Here is a 20,841-nt window from a genome sequence, read left to right on the forward strand (position 1 = left end):
GAATAAGCATTGCTGCACTGATGGGGTATGCATTAGACGAAAAAAAAGAAGAAAAAGAAGAATAATACGCCCAGAAAAGAGGCGAAAAGGAGAAAAACGTAAAAAAACGTGAAAAAAAAGTAAGAGGAAGAGAAGGGAAAAAAAGGTGGAAATGGGTTTAAAAGTGATTTCGGCGGAGAAATATATATATATATATATATATATATATATATATATATATATATATATATATACGCGCACACACACACATATATATAAACGTATTCTCCGTTGAGATATTGCAGCCGCTGCTGTGTCCAGGCCCAGGAGCCTTAGCACTGTGCTGTGATGTCACTCAATACCACTGACATCACTAGGTGTAAACAACATCTCTCCTTTGCTGTGTATGTGACTATGGAGCTGTTTGGTGATGTCGTCTATTATGGCCTTCATAGAAGCAACAGGAGATTGTTGCATCCATCTAGAACCCTCAGAACTACAGTGCTATGATGTCACTCACTTCCACAGGCCTTGCAGAGTGTAAACAACAACAACCCAGCTTTGTTGTGTATGTAACCATAGGGATTGTGATGTCACTTAGAACCTTCACAGCAGCGACAACTTTATGAGGAGCATCAGCACTGCTCTGCCTGAGCAGAACCATCACCGCCATAGGTTGTCAAATAACCCGGATTTAACCCACACAGGTAAGTCCAATGGGGTGCAGGCATGTCCTCTATGCTTACAGCTTCCCGTGGGTGTTGGTTTGATACCGTTTGGGGACAGCCAAGGAGGCATCTGCAGGCAACAAAGGTAGGTGTGTGCTTGTGTGTGTGTTTCCTATGCAGATCCTAAGCCCAGTGTCACATGCAAGTAGGAGGAGTAAGAAGGGTTCCTGGCAAATCCGGGTTATGGATTGCATTTAAAAAGGCCCCGTGGGAGTGCAATGGGCCCCTGTCTTGCTGCTTAGCAATAATGGTATGGGTTTAGGTTCTGCTGTGTGTACTGGTGGTTGACTGCCCCCCAGCCCAGAGTGTGCATGGAAAATTGTCTGGCAGCCTCCCTGACAGCAAGCAGTGATAGTGCCCATGAAGGGGACCTTGTTGGGCCCGCCCCTTTCACGGTTATCGCTTCTCGGCCTTTTGGCTAAGATCAAGTGTAGTATCTGTTCTTATCAGTTTAATATCTGATACGTCCCCTATCTGGGGACCATATATTAAATGGATTTTTGAGAACGGGGGCCGATTTCGAAGCTTGCTTCCGTCGCCCTATGCATTGACCCGATATGGCAGTATCTTCGGGTACAGTGCACCACCCCCTTACAGGGTTAAAAAGAAAGATTCCTACTTTCATTGCTACCTGCTTGCTGGCTAGCCAGCTAGCCAGCCCTGTGGGCCTTGCTGCTGCTGCTGCTGCTGCAGCCAAAAAACAAAAGGTGGTGCTGCTGCTGCTTCTGCTGCTTCTGCTTGTGTCTGGCCGCTGTTGGAGCGTCCAGGCACAGGACTTCTGCTGCTGCTGACTAAATGGCCTCCTTAATTGGATCATTTGAGTAGCCAGCACACCTGTGCAGGTAGGGCATGACATGATAGGCAGCTGCCTTGATAGCGGGTGGGTGCTGAATGTTCCTAATTGACAAAATAAGATTAATGCTTATGAAGAAATATAAAATCTCATCCCTTCCCCAATATCGCGCCACACCCCTACCCCTTAATTCCCTGGTTGAACTTGATGGACATATGTCTTTTTTCGACCGTACTAACTATGTAACTATGTAACATAACATGGGGGGGTCTCCTGGCTGTTCACACAGGTGTGTCATTGCTGTACATTGACCATGCATTGCTTCTGTGGTATTGCAAAGGCAAAGACAAATGCTTCCAGCCATCCATTGCACTAATGGATTGGTCATCAGCTGGCTGTCTATGTCCCGCATCAATATAGACCAAAGTACAGAGGGTTAGGCTATGCTATAGTGCACCTACCTGATGCATCAGAAGGTGCGAGGCCCTTGCTAAATTCTGTGCACAGACTTTGAGATCTATGCTTTAGACTGTATCTAAACCTGCTCCAACATGGACTGACATTCTGGCCTACTTTCAGCCGATGCGACTTGTCTGTCGCTGAACAGTCGCTTTTTATGTATTCAGCACCTATGTATAATGTTGTAAAAATGCTCTAGAAGCTAAAGTCGCAGAAATGTCACACATATTTGGCCTGCAACTTTCTGTGCGACAAATTCAGACAGGAAAAATCAGTATAAATCCTTAGAAAATTATCCCCCAGTGTCTCCATCTGCTGGCGGTATTGAATAAGCATTGCTGCACTGATGGGGTATGCATTAGACGAAAAAAAAGAAGAAAAAGAAGAATAATACGCCCAGAAAAGAGGCGAAAAGGAGAAAAACGTAAAAAAACGTGAAAAAAAGTAAGAGGAAGAGAAGGGAAAAAAAGGTGGAAATGGGTTTAAAAGTGATTTCGGCGGAGAAATATATATATATATATATATATATATATATATATATATATATATACGCGCACACACACACATATATATAAACGTATTCTCCGTTGAGATATTGCAGCCGCTGCTGTGTCCAGGCCCAGGAGCCTTAGCACTGTGCTGTGATGTCACTCAATACCACTGACATCACTAGGTGTAAACAACATCTCTCCTTTGCTGTGTATGTGACTATGGAGCTGTTTGGTGATGTCGTCTATTATGGCCTTCATAGAAGCAACAGGAGATTGTTGCATCCATCTAGAACCCTCAGAACTACAGTGCTATGATGTCACTCACTTCCACAGGCCTTGCAGAGTGTAAACAACAACAACCCAGCTTTGTTGTGTATGTAACCATAGGGATTGTGATGTCACCTAGAACCTTCACAGCAGCGACAGCTTTATGAGGAGCATCAGCACTGCTCTGCCTGAGCAGAACCATCACCGCCATAGGTTGTCAAATAACCCGGATTTAACCCACACAGGTAAGTCCAATGGGGTGCAGGCATGTCCTCTATGCTTACAGCTTCCCGTGGGTGTTGGTTTGATACCGTTTGGGGACAGCCAAGGAGGCATCTGCAGGCAACAAAGGTAGGTGTGTGCTTGTGTGTGTGTTTCCTATGCAGATCCTAAGCCCAGTGTCACATGCAAGTAGGAGGAGTAAGAAGGGTTCCTGGCAAATCCGGGTTATGGATTGCATTTAAAAAGGCCCCGTGGGAGTGCAATGGGCCCCTGTCTTGCTGCTTAGCAATAATGGTATGGGTTTAGGTTCTGCTGTGTGTACTGGTGGTTGACTGCCCCCCAGCCCAGAGTGTGCATGGAAAATTGTCTGGCAGCCTCCCTGACAGCAAGCAGTGATAGTGCCCATGAAGGGGACCTTGTTGGGCCCGCCCCTTTCACGGTTATCGCTTCTCGGCCTTTTGGCTAAGATCAAGTGTAGTATCTGTTCTTATCAGTTTAATATCTGATACGTCCCCTATCTGGGGACCATATATTAAATGGATTTTTGAGAACGGGGGCCGATTTCGAAGCTTGCTTCCGTCGCCCTATGCATTGACCCGATATGGCAGTATCTTCGGGTACAGTGCACCACCCCCTTACAGGGTTAAAAAGAAAGATTCCTACTTTCATTGCTACCTGCTTGCTGGCTAGCCAGCTAGCCAGCCCTGTGGGCCTTGCTGCTGCTGCTGCTGCTGCAGCCAAAAAACAAAAGGTGGTGCTGCTGCTGCTTCTGCTGCTTCTGCTTGTGTCTGGCCGCTGTTGGAGCGTCCAGGCACAGGACTTCTGCTGCTGCTGACTAAATGGCCTCCTTAATTGGATCATTTGAGTAGCCAGCACACCTGTGCAGGTAGGGCATGACATGATAGGCAGCTGCCTTGATAGCGGGTGGGTGCTGAATGTTCCTAATTGACAAAATAAGATTAATGCTTATGAAGAAATATAAAATCTCATCCCTTCCCCAATATCGCGCCACACCCCTACCCCTTAATTCCCTGGTTGAACTTGATGGACATATGTCTTTTTTCGACCGTACTAACTATGTAACTATGTAACATAACATGGGGGGGTCTCCTGGCTGTTCACACAGGTGTGTCATTGCTGTACATTGACCATGCATTGCTTCTGTGGTATTGCAAAGGCAAAGACAAATGCTTCCAGCCATCCATTGCACTAATGGATTGGTCATCAGCTGGCTGTCTATGTCCCGCATCAATATAGACCAAAGTACAGAGGGTTAGGCTATGCTATAGTGCACCTACCTGATGCATCAGAAGGTGCGAGGCCCTTGCTAAATTCTGTGCACAGACTTTGAGATCTATGCTTTAGACTGTATCTAAACCTGCTCCAACATGGACTGACATTCTGGCCTACTTTCAGCCGATGCGACTTGTCTGTCGCTGAACAGTCGCTTTTTATGTATTCAGCACCTATGTATAATGTTGTAAAAATGCTCTAGAAGCTAAAGTCGCAGAAATGTCACACATATTTGGCCTGCAACTTTCTGTGCGACAAATTCAGACAGGAAAAATCAGTATAAATCCTTAGAAAATTATCCCCCAGTGTCTCCATCTGCTGGCGGTATTGAATAAGCATTGCTGCACTGATGGGGTATGCATTAGACGAAAAAAAAGAAGAAAAAGAAGAATAATACGCCCAGAAAAGAGGCGAAAAGGAGAAAAACGTAAAAAAACGTGAAAAAAAAGTAAGAGGAAGAGAAGGGAAAAAAAGGTGGAAATGGGTTTAAAAGTGATTTCGGCGGAGAAATATATATATATATATATATATATATATATATATATATATATATATATATACGCGCACACACACACATATATATAAACGTATTCTCCGTTGAGATATTGCAGCCGCTGCTGTGTCCAGGCCCAGGAGCCTTAGCACTGTGCTGTGATGTCACTCAATACCACTGACATCACTAGGTGTAAACAACATCTCTCCTTTGCTGTGTATGTGACTATGGAGCTGTTTGGTGATGTCGTCTATTATGGCCTTCATAGAAGCAACAGGAGATTGTTGCATCCATCTAGAACCCTCAGAACTACAGTGCTATGATGTCACTCACTTCCACAGGCCTTGCAGAGTGTAAACAACAACAACCCAGCTTTGTTGTGTATGTAACCATAGGGATTGTGATGTCACCTAGAACCTTCACAGCAGCGACAGCTTTATGAGGAGCATCAGCACTGCTCTGCCTGAGCAGAACCATCACCGCCATAGGTTGTCAAATAACCCGGATTTAACCCACACAGGTAAGTCCAATGGGGTGCAGGCATGTCCTCTATGCTTACAGCTTCCCGTGGGTGTTGGTTTGATACCGTTTGGGGACAGCCAAGGAGGCATCTGCAGGCAACAAAGGTAGGTGTGTGCTTGTGTGTGTGTTTCCTATGCAGATCCTAAGCCCAGTGTCACATGCAAGTAGGAGGAGTAAGAAGGGTTCCTGGCAAATCCGGGTTATGGATTGCATTTAAAAAGGCCCCGTGGGAGTGCAATGGGCCCCTGTCTTGCTGCTTAGCAATAATGGTATGGGTTTAGGTTCTGCTGTGTGTACTGGTGGTTGACTGCCCCCCAGCCCAGAGTGTGCATGGAAAATTGTCTGGCAGCCTCCCTGACAGCAAGCAGTGATAGTGCCCATGAAGGGGACCTTGTTGGGCCCGCCCCTTTCACGGTTATTGCTTCTCGGCCTTTTGGCTAAGATCAAGTGTAGTATCTGTTCTTATCAGTTTAATATCTGATACGTCCCCTATCTGGGGACCATATATTAAATGGATTTTTGAGAACGGGGGCCGATTTCGAAGCTTGCTTCCGTCGCCCTATGCATTGACCCGATATGGCAGTATCTTCGGGTACAGTGCACCACCCCCTTACAGGGTTAAAAAGAAAGATTCCTACTTTCATTGCTACCTGCTTGCTGGCTAGCCAGCTAGCCAGCCCTGTGGGCCTTGCTGCTGCTGCTGCTGCTGCAGCCAAAAAACAAAAGGTGGTGCTGCTGCTGCTTCTGCTGCTTCTGCTTGTGTCTGGCCGCTGTTGGAGCGTCCAGGCACAGGACTTCTGCTGCTGCTGACTAAATGGCCTCCTTAATTGGATCATTTGAGTAGCCAGCACACCTGTGCAGGTAGGGCATGACATGATAGGCAGCTGCCTTGATAGCGGGTGGGTGCTGAATGTTCCTAATTGACAAAATAAGATTAATGCTTATGAAGAAATATAAAATCTCATCCCTTCCCCAATATCGCGCCACACCCCTACCCCTTAATTCCCTGGTTGAACTTGATGGACATATGTCTTTTTTCGACCGTACTAACTATGTAACTATGTAACATAACATGGGGGGGTCTCCTGGCTGTTCACACAGGTGTGTCATTGCTGTACATTGACCATGCATTGCTTCTGTGGTATTGCAAAGGCAAAGACAAATGCTTCCAGCCATCCATTGCACTAATGGATTGGTCATCAGCTGGCTGTCTATGTCCCGCATCAATATAGACCAAAGTACAGAGGGTTAGGCTATGCTATAGTGCACCTACCTGATGCATCAGAAGGTGCGAGGCCCTTGCTAAATTCTGTGCACAGACTTTGAGATCTATGCTTTAGACTGTATCTAAACCTGCTCCAACATGGACTGACATTCTGGCCTACTTTCAGCCGATGCGACTTGTCTGTCGCTGAACAGTCGCTTTTTATGTATTCAGCACCTATGTATAATGTTGTAAAAATGCTCTAGAAGCTAAAGTCGCAGAAATGTCACACATATTTGGCCTGCAACTTTCTGTGCGACAAATTCAGACAGGAAAAATCAGTATAAATCCTTAGAAAATTATCCCCCAGTGTCTCCATCTGCTGGCGGTATTGAATAAGCATTGCTGCACTGATGGGGTATGCATTAGACGAAAAAAAAGAAGAAAAAGAAGAATAATACGCCCAGAAAAGAGGCGAAAAGGAGAAAAACGTAAAAAAACGTGAAAAAAAAGTAAGAGGAAGAGAAGGGAAAAAAAGGTGGAAATGGGTTTAAAAGTGATTTCGGCGGAGAAATATATATATATATATATATATATATATATATATATATATATATATATACGCGCACACACACACATATATATAAACGTATTCTCCGTTGAGATATTGCAGCCGCTGCTGTGTCCAGGCCCAGGAGCCTTAGCACTGTGCTGTGATGTCACTCAATACCACTGACATCACTAGGTGTAAACAACATCTCTCCTTTGCTGTGTATGTGACTATGGAGCTGTTTGGTGATGTCGTCTATTATGGCCTTCATAGAAGCAACAGGAGATTGTTGCATCCATCTAGAACCCTCAGAACTACAGTGCTATGATGTCACTCACTTCCACAGGCCTTGCAGAGTGTAAACAACAACAACCCAGCTTTGTTGTGTATGTAACCATAGGGATTGTGATGTCACCTAGAACCTTCACAGCAGCGACAGCTTTATGAGGAGCATCAGCACTGCTCTGCCTGAGCAGAACCATCACCGCCATAGGTTGTCAAATAACCCGGATTTAACCCACACAGGTAAGTCCAATGGGGTGCAGGCATGTCCTCTATGCTTACAGCTTCCCGTGGGTGTTGGTTTGATACCGTTTGGGGACAGCCAAGGAGGCATCTGCAGGCAACAAAGGTAGGTGTGTGCTTGTGTGTGTGTTTCCTATGCAGATCCTAAGCCCAGTGTCACATGCAAGTAGGAGGAGTAAGAAGGGTTCCTGGCAAATCCGGGTTATGGATTGCATTTAAAAAGGCCCCGTGGGAGTGCAATGGGCCCCTGTCTTGCTGCTTAGCAATAATGGTATGGGTTTAGGTTCTGCTGTGTGTACTGGTGGTTGACTGCCCCCCAGCCCAGAGTGTGCATGGAAAATTGTCTGGCAGCCTCCCTGACAGCAAGCAGTGATAGTGCCCATGAAGGGGACCTTGTTGGGCCCGCCCCTTTCACGGTTATCGCTTCTCGGCCTTTTGGCTAAGATCAAGTGTAGTATCTGTTCTTATCAGTTTAATATCTGATACGTCCCCTATCTGGGGACCATATATTAAATGGATTTTTGAGAACGGGGGCCGATTTCGAAGCTTGCTTCCGTCGCCCTATGCATTGACCCGATATGGCAGTATCTTCGGGTACAGTGCACCACCCCCTTACAGGGTTAAAAAGAAAGATTCCTACTTTCATTGCTACCTGCTTGCTGGCTAGCCAGCTAGCCAGCCCTGTGGGCCTTGCTGCTGCTGCTGCTGCTGCAGCCAAAAAACAAAAGGTGGTGCTGCTGCTGCTTCTGCTGCTTCTGCTTGTGTCTGGCCGCTGTTGGAGCGTCCAGGCACAGGACTTCTGCTGCTGCTGACTAAATGGCCTCCTTAATTGGATCATTTGAGTAGCCAGCACACCTGTGCAGGTAGGGCATGACATGATAGGCAGCTGCCTTGATAGCGGGTGGGTGCTGAATGTTCCTAATTGACAAAATAAGATTAATGCTTATGAAGAAATATAAAATCTCATCCCTTCCCCAATATCGCAACAACCAATTCCCAGGATGGGTTAGGGTGAAAATGAATCAAAGAACTTTTGACCCTGGGAAGCCCAGGGTCACTGAAACCCTTATTATCTCCCACCCCTAAAATTTAACTTTTATTCATATATTATTAAAAGAATTAATAAAGTGAGTGTATAACTTAAAAAATATAGGCTTGTGTGTGCTTGATAGTATTGTTTGTATTTCATCCAGTTGTCACTGGTAGGTGAATTGGTCCCTATGTGGACTGCAGTTCCACAATATATTGCACGCACAAGCTGACAATGTTAAAATGCTGAAAATGCCCCCTCTACATGTTTCACTACTTCCGTAGCGTCCTCAGGAGGGAAAATGGGCATCAACTCCTTGGTCTACCTGCTGAGTATTTATACCTTTAGGGAACTCCCACTTTCATAGATCCACCTATCATGAGTTCATTATTTGGTGCGCACCTGTGTAACGCTAATTGGGACCAATCAGGTCCTGTTTACTGATCTTACCTGTGTCACCATCAGCCTATCATCATTCCGGAGTTATCTCCTCGTCATCAAAGTGGACAGGCGCTGGGTAGTGACGCATGTGTCATCTGATTATTCGTGTCCAATCCTGAGCTTTAGATCGTGCACACCCTTGTTTGCGTTCCACATATCTGATGTTTGCGCTCCACTTCGGCATCTCGCCTCAATGCGCATGTCCGGAAATCGCGCTTGCGTGTTTGTTCATTACCCGGACTTAGCCCGATATACACGGAGAGCACTGCGCATGCGCAAGGGTATTCAAAGTTTAGGAATAACTCTAATAATGATTGTTAATTGACCAGCTGATATAGAAAGTTACTGTATTCCCATAGATAATGTATTAGATGAAATATTGAGTGTTTCTTCTATGGATATTTTATGGTAGTGGTGTATGATGAAAAGATAATTATTATTGGCCCCACAGATTTAATCTAGCAAAGTTATCTACTCTTTATCAGGGCTATAAAGGAATGGTGCCTAGAGCTGACCAGAGAGAAGCCTGTATTAGCTCGGGATATATAGATATAGTCCATATTTTGTATGACGTGGGATATATATTGTCCCCAGGATGTATATGGGTTTCCCCAAGAGAGTGTTATATATCATATTTGGTGTAAGTTAAAGTTTTATTTATACTAGTATACTACATATCAGAAAACCGGTGTCCTACATTCTTAAGGTAGTTCTAATATCTTTTGTTACCCTCTTTTAGATGTCATGGGGTCTCCCATTCGGACTCGATCCCGCGATCCATCCAGCCACCAGACCACACCACTCCATCCTTAACAACAGTATACCTCCTCATGGTAAGTATCAAATTGTATTGTAGGTAGTTATATGTATAAACCTGAAATTCTCTAAAGATGTTAGAACTACATGTCTATCAGGTAAGTGCACTGATGGGTGGATCTTTCTATGAGTGTGGGTTATCCTATATTTTATGGTGACCTTTCGTTATCTCACTGATCTATCTAGCTATATTTCTTTATTATTAGTCCTGTCCATTCACTCAAATGAGGAATGCTGCATAAGAGAAGCCTTCATTGAGGCCTCTCGGTGATAGACACTTAAGTCTGTATATCCATTTAGCTTCTTCCCTTAGAAGCATTCGGTCTATGTTGCCTTTTCTCGGGCCCAATCTCATATTGCAGATACCCCAGAATTTTAGACCAAGTAGGTTGTTGCTATGTATAGCATGCATATGTCTTGATATGGGTGTATCGGCTCCTGTCCTAATGTTACTTAGGTGTTGACTGATACGTCTCCTAAACTCCTGCGTGGTTTTACCCACGTAGAGTTTTGGGCATTCACATTGGGCAACATAGACTATATTTCTTGTTTTGCAATTGATAAATTGTCTGATTTCATACTCCCGTTCATCCACTGGATTTTGGAATTTCTTTGTTTTTGGTAGGAACTTACAGAAACTGCAATTGCCACATCCAAAGGATCCCGTTATGCGATTGGACAGCCAAGTGGTTGGTCTGTTCTCTTGCCTCAGATGGCTGTTGACCAAAATGTCACGCAGATTGGGTCCTTGGCGAAATGTGACCTTGGGTTTTTTCCCAATCACCTCTTTTAATTCGGGATCTTTATAGAGTAGGTGCCAGTGCCGGTTTAGTATTGCCATTATTTTGCCACTTTGGCCATCATATGTGCCTATGCAGCGTATCGGCTGCTGTCTAGCATCGTCTGTCCGTGAGTCTCTGAGTAGGTCTGATCTGGCACTCCCTCTAGCCCGATGATAGGCTGCTTTGAGATACCTTTTGGGATAACCCCTCTGTCTAAATCTCCTAAATAGTTCATTACACTCATTTTGAAATGAGGTCTCTTCTGAGCAGTTCCTCCTGGCTCTTAGATACTGGCCAGTCGGAACACTTCTCTTCAACGACCAGGGATGCCAACTGGTCCAATGAAGCAGGGAGTTAGAGGATGTCGGCTTCCTGTATATCCTGGTTTGTATACAGTTGTTTTCATCAACAAAGATATTGAGGTCCAGGAAGTTAATTGATCGGCCACCTATTTCATAGGTGAACAACATGCCAATGTTATTGTCATTCAGGGCCAAAATGAAATCCTTAAACAGTGCCCCATCACCATCCCACAAGATGAGGACGTCATCAATATAACGTCCCCAAAATAATATGTGCTCTGTGTATGTGCTCAAAGTGTCCCCAAAAACTATAGTGTCCTCCCACCACCCTAAAAAAAGATTTGCATAATTAGGTGCACATGACGCCCCCATTGCCGTGCCTTGTGTTTGGTGATAGAATTTCCCATTGAAAATAAAATAGTTATGTGTCAACACGAAATAAAGAAGTGAATAAACAAAATCATTGTGCTCTGAAAAATAAGTGCTCCTGGTGCTCAAAAAGTGTTTGACAGCTTCCATGCCTAGCTCGTGGCGAATGTTGCTATATAAGCTTTCCACGTCAATGCTGGCTAGTATCATCGATTCTGTGACAGTGATATCATGAATTTTAGTGAGGGTGTCCTTAGTATCTCGTAAATGTGAGGGTAGTGTAGTTACAAAGGGTGCAAGAACTTCATCAAGGTAGATACTCGCCCCCTGTGTCAGGCAATCATTACCCGACACAATGGGGCGCCCCTTGATAGGATCAGTGGGTTTGTGTGTCTTGGGTAGTGCATAAAACGTGGCTATGGTGGGGTGTGGATTAAACATAAATTTGAATTCTGATTCTGAGATCAATGATTTATCTCTGGCTCCGATCAATAACTTCCTGTATTCCTCAAGATACCCATTTGTAGGGTCAGAGCCCAGGATCTCATATTTATCCCTATCCACCAGTAGTCGCATCACCATTTCTATGTAGTTGGTTTTATTCAAGACCACAATGTTGCCCCCCTTGTCTGAGGGCTTGATGACAATAGAGTCATCATCCCTCAGACAGTCAAGGGCCTGCTGTTCTTCCTGAGTCAGGTTCATAGGGGTGTGTGATCTACTGGGATTGATTTTCTCAATTTCCTGTGTGACTAGATCAACAAATGTTTCTACATTTGGAAACTGTGAGAATTGTGGAACGACCTGCGACCTAGGTTTTAGTTCTGTAAAGGGGGCCGTGAACCGTATCTCATGTCCCTCACTTTCCAACCATAGTTCATGTAAATCGTGTCGTACTCTTTCCTCCCTCTCTAATAATCTTCTATCATTATGGTCAGACTGGAAATGCCACTTATGTAATGCCACCTTTCTAGCGAACAAGTTGATATCCTTTATCCAGGAAAATTTATCAAATTTGGGTACAGGCGCAAAGGTTACTGTGCAAGGGGTTAACCTTTGCGCCTGTACCCAAATTTGATAAATTTTCCTGGATAAAGGATATCAACTTGTTCGCTAGAAAGGTGGCATTACATAAGTGGCATTTCCAGTCTGACCATAATGATAGAAGATTATTAGAGAGGGAGGAAAGAGTACGACACGATTTACATGAACTATGGTTGGAAAGTGAGGGACATGAGATACGGTTCACGGCCCCCTTTACAGAACTAAAACCTAGGTCGCAGGTCGTTCCACAATTCTCACAGTTTCCAAATGTAGAAACATTTGTTGATCTAGTCACACAGGAAATTGAGAAAATCAATCCCAGTAGATCACACACCCCTATGAACCTGACTCAGGAAGAACAGCAGGCCCTTGACTGTCTAAGGGATGATGACTCTATTGTCATCAAGCCCTCAGACAAGGGGGGCAACATTGTGGTCTTGAATAAAACCAACTACATAGAAATGGTGATGCGACTACTGGTGGATAGGGATAAATATGAGATCCTGGGCTCTGACCCTAAAAATGGGTATCTTGAGGAATACAGGAAGTTATTGATCGGAGCCAGAGATAAATCATTGATCTCAGAATCAGAATTCAAATTTATGTTTAATCCACACCCCACCATAGCCACGTTTTATGCACTACCCAAGACACACAAACCCACTGATCCTATCAAGGGGCGCCCCATTGTGTCGGGTAATGATTGCCTGACACAGGGGGCGAGTATCTACCTTGATGAAGTTCTTGCACCCTTTGTAACTACACTACCCTCACATTTACGAGATACTAAGGACACCCTCACTAAAATTCATGATATCACTGTCACAGAATCGATGATACTAGCCAGCATTGACGTGGAAAGCTTATATAGCAACATTCGCCACGAGCTAGGCATGGAAGCTGTCAAACACTTTTTGAGCACCAGGAGCACTTATTTTTCAGAGCACAATGATTTTGTTTATTCACTTCTTTATTTCGTGTTGACACATAACTATTTTATTTTCAATGGGAAATTCTATCACCAAACACAAGGCACGGCAATGGGGGCGTCATGTGCACCTAATTATGCAAATCTTTTTTTAGGGTGGTGGGAGGACACTATAGTTTTTGGGGACACTTTGAGCACATACACAGAGCACATATTATTTTGGGGACGTTATATTGATGACGTCCTCATCTTGTGGGATGGTGATGGGGCACTGTTTAAGGATTTCATTTTGGCCCTGAATGACAATAACATTGGCATGTTGTTCACCTATGAAATAGGTGGCCGATCAATTAACTTCCTGGACCTCAATATCTTTGTTGATGAAAACAACTGTATACAAACCAGGATATACAGGAAGCCGACATCCTCTAACTCCCTGCTTCATTGGACCAGTTGGCATCCCTGGTCGTTGAAGAGAAGTGTTCCGACTGGCCAGTATCTAAGAGCCAGGAGGAACTGCTCAGAAGAGACCTCATTTCAAAATGAGTGTAATGAACTATTTAGGAGATTTAGACAGAGGGGTTATCCCAAAAGGTATCTCAAAGCAGCCTATCATCGGGCTAGAGGGAGTGCCAGATCAGACCTACTCAGAGACTCACGGACAGACGATGCTAGACAGCAGCCGATACGCTGCATAGGCACATATGATGGCCAAAGTGGCAAAATAATGGCAATACTAAACCGGCACTGGCACCTACTCTATAAAGATCCCGAATTAAAAGAGGTGATTGGGAAAAAACCCAAGGTCACATTTCGCCAAGGACCCAATCTGCGTGACATTTTGGTCAACAGCCATCTGAGGCAAGAGAACAGACCAACCACTTGGCTGTCCAATCGCATAACGGGATCCTTTGGATGTGGCAATTGCAGTTTCTGTAAGTTCCTACCAAAAACAAAGAAATTCCAAAATCCAGTGGATGAACGGGAGTATGAAATCAGACAATTTATCAATTGCAAAACAAGAAATATAGTCTATGTTGCCCAATGTGAATGCCCAAAACTCTACGTGGATAAAACCACGCAGGAGTTTAGGAGACGTATCAGTCAACACCTAAGTAACATTAGGACAGGAGCCGATACACCCATATCAAGACATATGCATGCTATACATAGCAACAACCTACTTGGTCTAAAATTCTGGGGTATCTGCAATATGAGATTGGGCCCGAGAAAAGGCAACATAGACCGAATGCTTCTAAGGGAAGAAGCTAAATGGATATACAGACTTAAGTGTCTATCACCGAGAGGCCTCAATGAAGGCTTCTCTTATGCAGCATTCCTCATTTGAGTGAATGGACAGGACTAATAATAAAGAAATATAGCTAGATAGATCAGTGAGATAACGAAAGGTCACCATAAAATATAGGATAACCCACACTCATAGAAAGATCCACCCATCAGTGCACTTACCTGATAGACATGTAGTTCTAACATCTTTAGAGAATTTCAGGTTTATACATATAACTACCTACAATACAATTTGATACTTACCATGAGGAGGTATACTGTTGTTAAGGATGGAGTGGTGTGGTCTGGTGGCTGGATGGATCGCGGGATCGAGTCCGAATGGGAGACCCCATGACATCTAAAAGAGGGTAACAAAAGATATTAGAACTACCTTAAGAATGTAGGACACCGGTTTTCTGATATGTAGTATACTAGTATAAATAAAACTTTAACTTACACCAAATATGATATATAACACTCTCTTGGGGAAACCCATATACATCCTGGGGACAATATATATCCCACGTCATACAAAATATGGACTATATCTATATATCCCGAGCTAATACAGGCTTCTCTCTGGTCAGCTCTAGGCACCATTCCTTTATAGCCCTGATAAAGAGTAGATAACTTTGCTAGATTAAATCTGTGGGGCCAATAATAATTATCTTTTCATCATACACCACTACCATAAAATATCCATAGAAGAAACACTCAATATTTCATCTAATACATTATCTATGGGAATACAGTAACTTTCTATATCAGCTGGTCAATTAACAATCATTATTAGAGTTATTCCTAAACTTTGAATACCCATGCGCATGCGCAGTGCTCTCCGTGTATATCGGGCTAAGTCCGGGTAATGAACAAACACGCAAGCGCGATTTCCGGACATGCGCATTGAGGCGAGATGCCGAAGTGGAGCGCAAACATCAGATATGTGGAACGCAAACAAGGGTGTGCACGATCTAAAGCTCAGGATTGGACGCGAATAATCAGATGACACATGCGCCACATGCGTCACTACCCAGCGCCTGTCCACTTTGATGACGAGGAGATAACTCCGGAATGATGATAGGCTGATGGTGACACAGGTAAGATCAGTAAACAGGACCTGATTGGTCCCAATTAGCGTTACACAGGTGCGCACCAAATAATGAACTCATGATAGGTGGATCTATGAAAGTGGGAGTTCCCTAAAGGTATAAATACTCAGCAGGTAGACCAAGGAGTTGATGCCCATTTTCCCTCCTGAGGACGCTACGGAAGTAGTGAAACATGTAGAGGGGGCATTTTCAGCATTTTAACATTGTCAGCTTGTGCGTGCAATATATTGTGGAACTGCAGTCCACATAGGGACCAATTCACCTACCAGTGACAACTGGATGAAATACAAACAATACTATCAAGCACACACAAGCCTATATTTTTTAAGTTATACACTCACTTTATTAATTCTTTTAATAATATATGAATAAAAGTTAAATTTTAGGGGTGGGAGATAATAAGGGTTTCAGTGACCCTGGGCTTCCCAGGGTCAAAAGTTCTTTGTTTCCCCAATATCGCGCCACACCCCTACCCCTTAATTCCCTGGTTGAACTTGATGGACATATGTCTTTTTTCGACCGTACTAACTATGTAACTATGTAACATAACATGGGGGGGTCTCCTGGCTGTTCACACAGGTGTGTCATTGCTGTACATTGACCATGCATTGCTTCTGTGGTATTGCAAAGGCAAAGACAAATGCTTCCAGCCATCCATTGCACTAATGGATTGGTCATCAGCTGGCTGTCTATGTCCCGCATCAATATAGACCAAAGTACAGAGGGTTAGGCTATGCTATAGTGCACCTACCTGATGTATCAGAAGGTGCGAGGCCCTTGCTAAATTCTGTGCACAGACTTTGAGATCTATGCTTTAGACTGTATCTAAACCTGCTCCAACATGGACTGACATTCTGGCCTACTTTCAGCCGATGCGACTTGTCTGTCGCTGAACAGTCGCTTTTTATGTATTCAGCACCTATGTATAATGTTGTAAAAATGCTCTAGAAGCTAAAGTCGCAGAAATGTCACACATATTTGGCCTGCAACTTTCTGTGCGACAAATTCAGACAGGAAAAATCAGTATAAATCCTTAGAAAATTATCCCCCAGTGTCTCCATCTGCTGGCGGTATTGAATAAGCATTGCTGCACTGATGGGGTATGCATTAGACGAAAAAAAAGAAGAAAAAGAAGAATAATACGCCCAGAAAAGAGGCGAAAAGGAGAAAAACGTAAAAAAACGTGAAAAAAAAGTAAGAGGAAGAGAAGGGAAAAAAAGGTGGAAATGGGTTTAAAAGTGATTTCGGCGGAGAAATATATATATATATATATATATATATATATATATATATATATATACGCGCACACACACACATATATATAAACGTATTCTCCGTTGAGATATTGCAGCCGCTGCTGTGTCCAGGCCCAGGAGCCTTAGCACTGTGCTGTGATGTCACTCAATACCACTGACATCACTAGGTGTAAACAACATCTCTCCTTTGCTGTGTATGTGACTATGGAGCTGTTTGGTGATGTCGTCTATTATGGCCTTCATAGAAGCAACAGGAGATTGTTGCATCCATCTAGAACCCTCAGAACTACAGTGCTATGATGTCACTCACTTCCACAGGCCTTGCAGAGTGTAAACAACAACAACCCAGCTTTGTTGTGTATGTAACCATAGGGATTGTGATGTCACCTAGAACCTTCACAGCAGCGACAGCTTTATGAGGAGCATCAGCACTGCTCTGCCTGAGCAGAACCATCACCGCCATAGGTTGTCAAATAACCCGGATTTAACCCACACAGGTAAGTCCAATGGGGTGCAGGCATGTCCTCTATGCTTACAGCTTCCCGTGGGTGTTGGTTTGATACCGTTTGGGGACAGCCAAGGAGGCATCTGCAGGCAACAAAGGTAGGTGTGTGCTTGTGTGTGTGTTTCCTATGCAGATCCTAAGCCCAGTGTCACATGCAAGTAGGAGGAGTAAGAAGGGTTCCTGGCAAATCCGGGTTATGGATTGCATTTAAAAAGGCCCCGTGGGAGTGCAATGGGCCCCTGTCTTGCTGCTTAGCAATAATGGTATGGGTTTAGGTTCTGCTGTGTGTACTGGTGGTTGACTGCCCCCCAGCCCAGAGTGTGCATGGAAAATTGTCTGGCAGCCTCCCTGACAGCAAGCAGTGATAGTGCCCATGAAGGGGACCTTGTTGGGCCCGCCCCTTTCACGGTTATCGCTTCTCGGCCTTTTGGCTAAGATCAAGTGTAGTATCTGTTCTTATCAGTTTAATATCTGATACGTCCCCTATCTGGGGACCATATATTAAATGGATTTTTGAGAACGGGGGCCGATTTCGAAGCTTGCTTCCGTCGCCCTATGCATTGACCCGATATGGCAGTATCTTCGGGTACAGTGCACCACCCCCTTACAGGGTTAAAAAGAAAGATTCCTACTTTCATTGCTACCTGCTTGCTGGCTAGCCAGCTAGCCAGCCCTGTGGGCCTTGCTGCTGCTGCTGCTGCTGCAGCCAAAAAACAAAAGGTGGTGCTGCTGCTGCTTCTGCTGCTTCTGCTTGTGTCTGGCCGCTGTTGGAGCGTCCAGGCACAGGACTTCTGCTGCTGCTGACTAAATGGCCTCCTTAATTGGATCATTTGAGTAGCCAGCACACCTGTGCAGGTAGGGCATGACATGATAGGCAGCTGCCTTGATAGCGGGTGGGTGCTGAATGTTCCTAATTGACAAAATAAGATTAATGCTTATGAAGAAATATAAAATCTCATCCCTTCCCCAATATCGCGCCACACCCCTACCCCTTAATTCCCTGGTTGAACTTGATGGACATATGTCTTTTTTCGACCGTACTAACTATGTAACTATGTAACATAACATGGGGGGGTCTCCTGGCTGTTCACACAGGTGTGTCATTGCTGTACATTGACCATGCATTGCTTCTGTGGTATTGCAAAGGCAAAGACAAATGCTTCCAGCCATCCATTGCACTAATGGATTGGTCATCAGCTGGCTGTCTATGTCCCGCATCAATATAGACCAAAGTACAGAGGGTTAGGCTATGCTATAGTGCACCTACCTGATGCATCAGAAGGTGCGAGGCCCTTGCTAAATTCTGTGCACAGACTTTGAGATCTATGCTTTAGACTGTATCTAAACCTGCTCCAACATGGACTGACATTCTGGCCTACTTTCAGCCGATGCGACTTGTCTGTCGCTGAACAGTCGCTTTTTATGTATTCAGCACCTATGTATAATGTTGTAAAAATGCTCTAGAAGCTAAAGTCGCAGAAATGTCACACATATTTGGCCTGCAACTTTCTGTGCGACAAATTCAGACAGGAAAAATCAGTATAAATCCTTAGAAAATTATCCCCCAGTGTCTCCATCTGCTGGCGGTATTGAATAAGCATTGCTGCACTGATGGGGTATGCATTAGACGAAAAAAAAGAAGAAAAAGAAGAATAATACGCCCAGAAAAGAGGCGAAAAGGAGAAAAACGTAAAAAAACTTGAAAAAAAAGTAAGAGGAAGAGAAGGGAAAAAAAGGTGGAAATGGGTTTAAAAGTGATTTCGGCGGAGAAATATATATATATATATATATATATATATATATATATATATATATATATACGCGCACACACACACATATATATAAACGTATTCTCCGTTGAGATATTGCAGCCGCTGCTGTGTCCAGGCCCAGGAGCCTTAGCACTGTGCTGTGATGTCACTCAATACCACTGACATCACTAGGTGTAAACAACATCTCTCCTTTGCTGTGTATGTGACTATGGAGCTGTTTGGTGATGTCGTCTATTATGGCCTTCATAGAAGCAACAGGAGATTGTTGCATCCATCTAGAACCCTCAGAACTACAGTGCTATGATGTCACTCACTTCCACAGGCCTTGCAGAGTGTAAACAACAACAACCCAGCTTTGTTGTGTATGTAACCATAGGGATTGTGATGTCACCTAGAACCTTCACAGCAGCGACAGCTTTATGAGGAGCATCAGCACTGCTCTGCCTGAGCAGAACCATCACCGCCATAGGTTGTCAAATAACCCGGATTTAACCCACACAGGTAAGTCCAATGGGGTGCAGGCATGTCCTCTATGCTTACAGCTTCCCGTGAGTGTTGGTTTGATACCGTTTGGGGACAGCCAAGGAGGCATCTGCAGGCAACAAAGGTAGGTGTGTGCTTGTGTGTGTGTTTCCTATGCAGATCCTAAGCCCAGTGTCACATGCAAGTAGGAGGAGTAAGAAGGGTTCCTGGCAAATCCGGGTTATGGATTGCATTTAAAAAGGCCCCGTGGGAGTGCAATGGGCCCCTGTCTTGCTGCTTAGCAATAATGGTATGGGTTTAGGTTCTGCTGTGTGTACTGGTGGTTGACTGCCCCCCAGCCCAGAGTGTGCATGGAAAATTGTCTGGCAGCCTCCCTGACAGCAAGCAGTGATAGTGCCCATGAAGGGGACCTTGTTGGGCCCGCCCCTTTCACGGTTATCGCTTCTCGGCCTTTTGGCTAAGATCAAGTGTAGTATCTGTTCTTATCAGTTTAATATCTGATACGTCCCCTATCTGGGGACCATATATTAAATGGATTTTTGAGAACGGGGGCCGATTTCGAAGCTTGCTTCCGTCGCCCTATGCATTGACCCGATATGGCAGTATCTTCGGGTACAGTGCACCACCCCCTTACAGGGTTAAAAAGAAAGATTCCTACTTTCATTGCTACCTGCTTGCTGGCTAGCCAGCTAGCCAGCCCTGTGGGCCTTGCTGCTGCTGCTGCTGCAGCCAAAAAACAAAAGGTGGTGCTGCTGCTGCTTCTGCTGCTTCTGCTTGTGTCTGGCCGCTGTTGGAGCGTCCAGGCACAGGACTTCTGCTGCTGCTGACTAAATGGCCTCCTTAATTGGATCATTTGAGTAGCCAGCACACCTGTGCAGGTAGGGCATGACATGATAGGCAGCTGCCTTGATAGCGGGTGGGTGCTGAATGTTCCTAATTGACAAAATAAGATTAATGCTTATGAAGAAATATAAAATCTCATCCCTTCCCCAATATCGCGCCACACCCCTACCCCTTAATTCCCTGGTTGAACTTGATGGACATATGTCTTTTTTCGACCGTACTAACTATGTAACTATGTAACATAACATGGGGGGGTCTCCTGGCTGTTCACACAGGTGTGTCATTGCTGTACATTGACCATGCATTGCTTCTGTGGTATTGCAAAGGCAAAGACAAATGCTTCCAGCC

The 20,841-nt window shown here is 44.5% G+C and overlaps 6 non-coding genes across 6 annotated transcripts; all 6 read left to right on the plus strand.

Annotated features, from left to right (window-relative positions):
* Positions 1 to 1,105: 1,105 nt before the first annotated feature.
* LOC130343094 (U2 spliceosomal RNA) lies at positions 1,106 to 1,296 on the plus strand. The gene has a single exon (XR_008882517.1). It is a non-coding gene; the product is annotated as a U2 spliceosomal RNA (small nuclear RNA).
* Positions 1,297 to 3,381: 2,085 nt separating this feature from the next.
* On the plus strand, positions 3,382 to 3,572 carry LOC130343096 (U2 spliceosomal RNA). Its single transcript, XR_008882518.1, has one exon. It is a non-coding gene; the product is annotated as a U2 spliceosomal RNA (small nuclear RNA).
* Positions 3,573 to 5,664: 2,092 nt separating this feature from the next.
* Positions 5,665 to 5,855, plus strand: LOC130343067 (U2 spliceosomal RNA). The gene has a single exon (XR_008882495.1). It is a non-coding gene; the product is annotated as a U2 spliceosomal RNA (small nuclear RNA).
* A 2,090-nt stretch (positions 5,856 to 7,945) lies between these two features.
* On the plus strand, positions 7,946 to 8,136 carry LOC130343097 (U2 spliceosomal RNA). The gene has a single exon (XR_008882519.1). It is a non-coding gene; the product is annotated as a U2 spliceosomal RNA (small nuclear RNA).
* Positions 8,137 to 17,806: 9,670 nt separating this feature from the next.
* LOC130343098 (U2 spliceosomal RNA) lies at positions 17,807 to 17,997 on the plus strand. The gene has a single exon (XR_008882520.1). It is a non-coding gene; the product is annotated as a U2 spliceosomal RNA (small nuclear RNA).
* A 2,090-nt stretch (positions 17,998 to 20,087) lies between these two features.
* On the plus strand, positions 20,088 to 20,278 carry LOC130343099 (U2 spliceosomal RNA). The gene has a single exon (XR_008882521.1). It is a non-coding gene; the product is annotated as a U2 spliceosomal RNA (small nuclear RNA).
* The last annotated feature ends 563 nt before the right edge of the window (positions 20,279 to 20,841 follow it).

This window comes from Hyla sarda, unplaced genomic scaffold (genome assembly GCF_029499605.1).
Source record: "Hyla sarda isolate aHylSar1 unplaced genomic scaffold, aHylSar1.hap1 scaffold_666, whole genome shotgun sequence".
In the NCBI taxonomy this organism is placed as follows: domain Eukaryota; kingdom Metazoa; phylum Chordata; class Amphibia; order Anura; family Hylidae; genus Hyla; species Hyla sarda.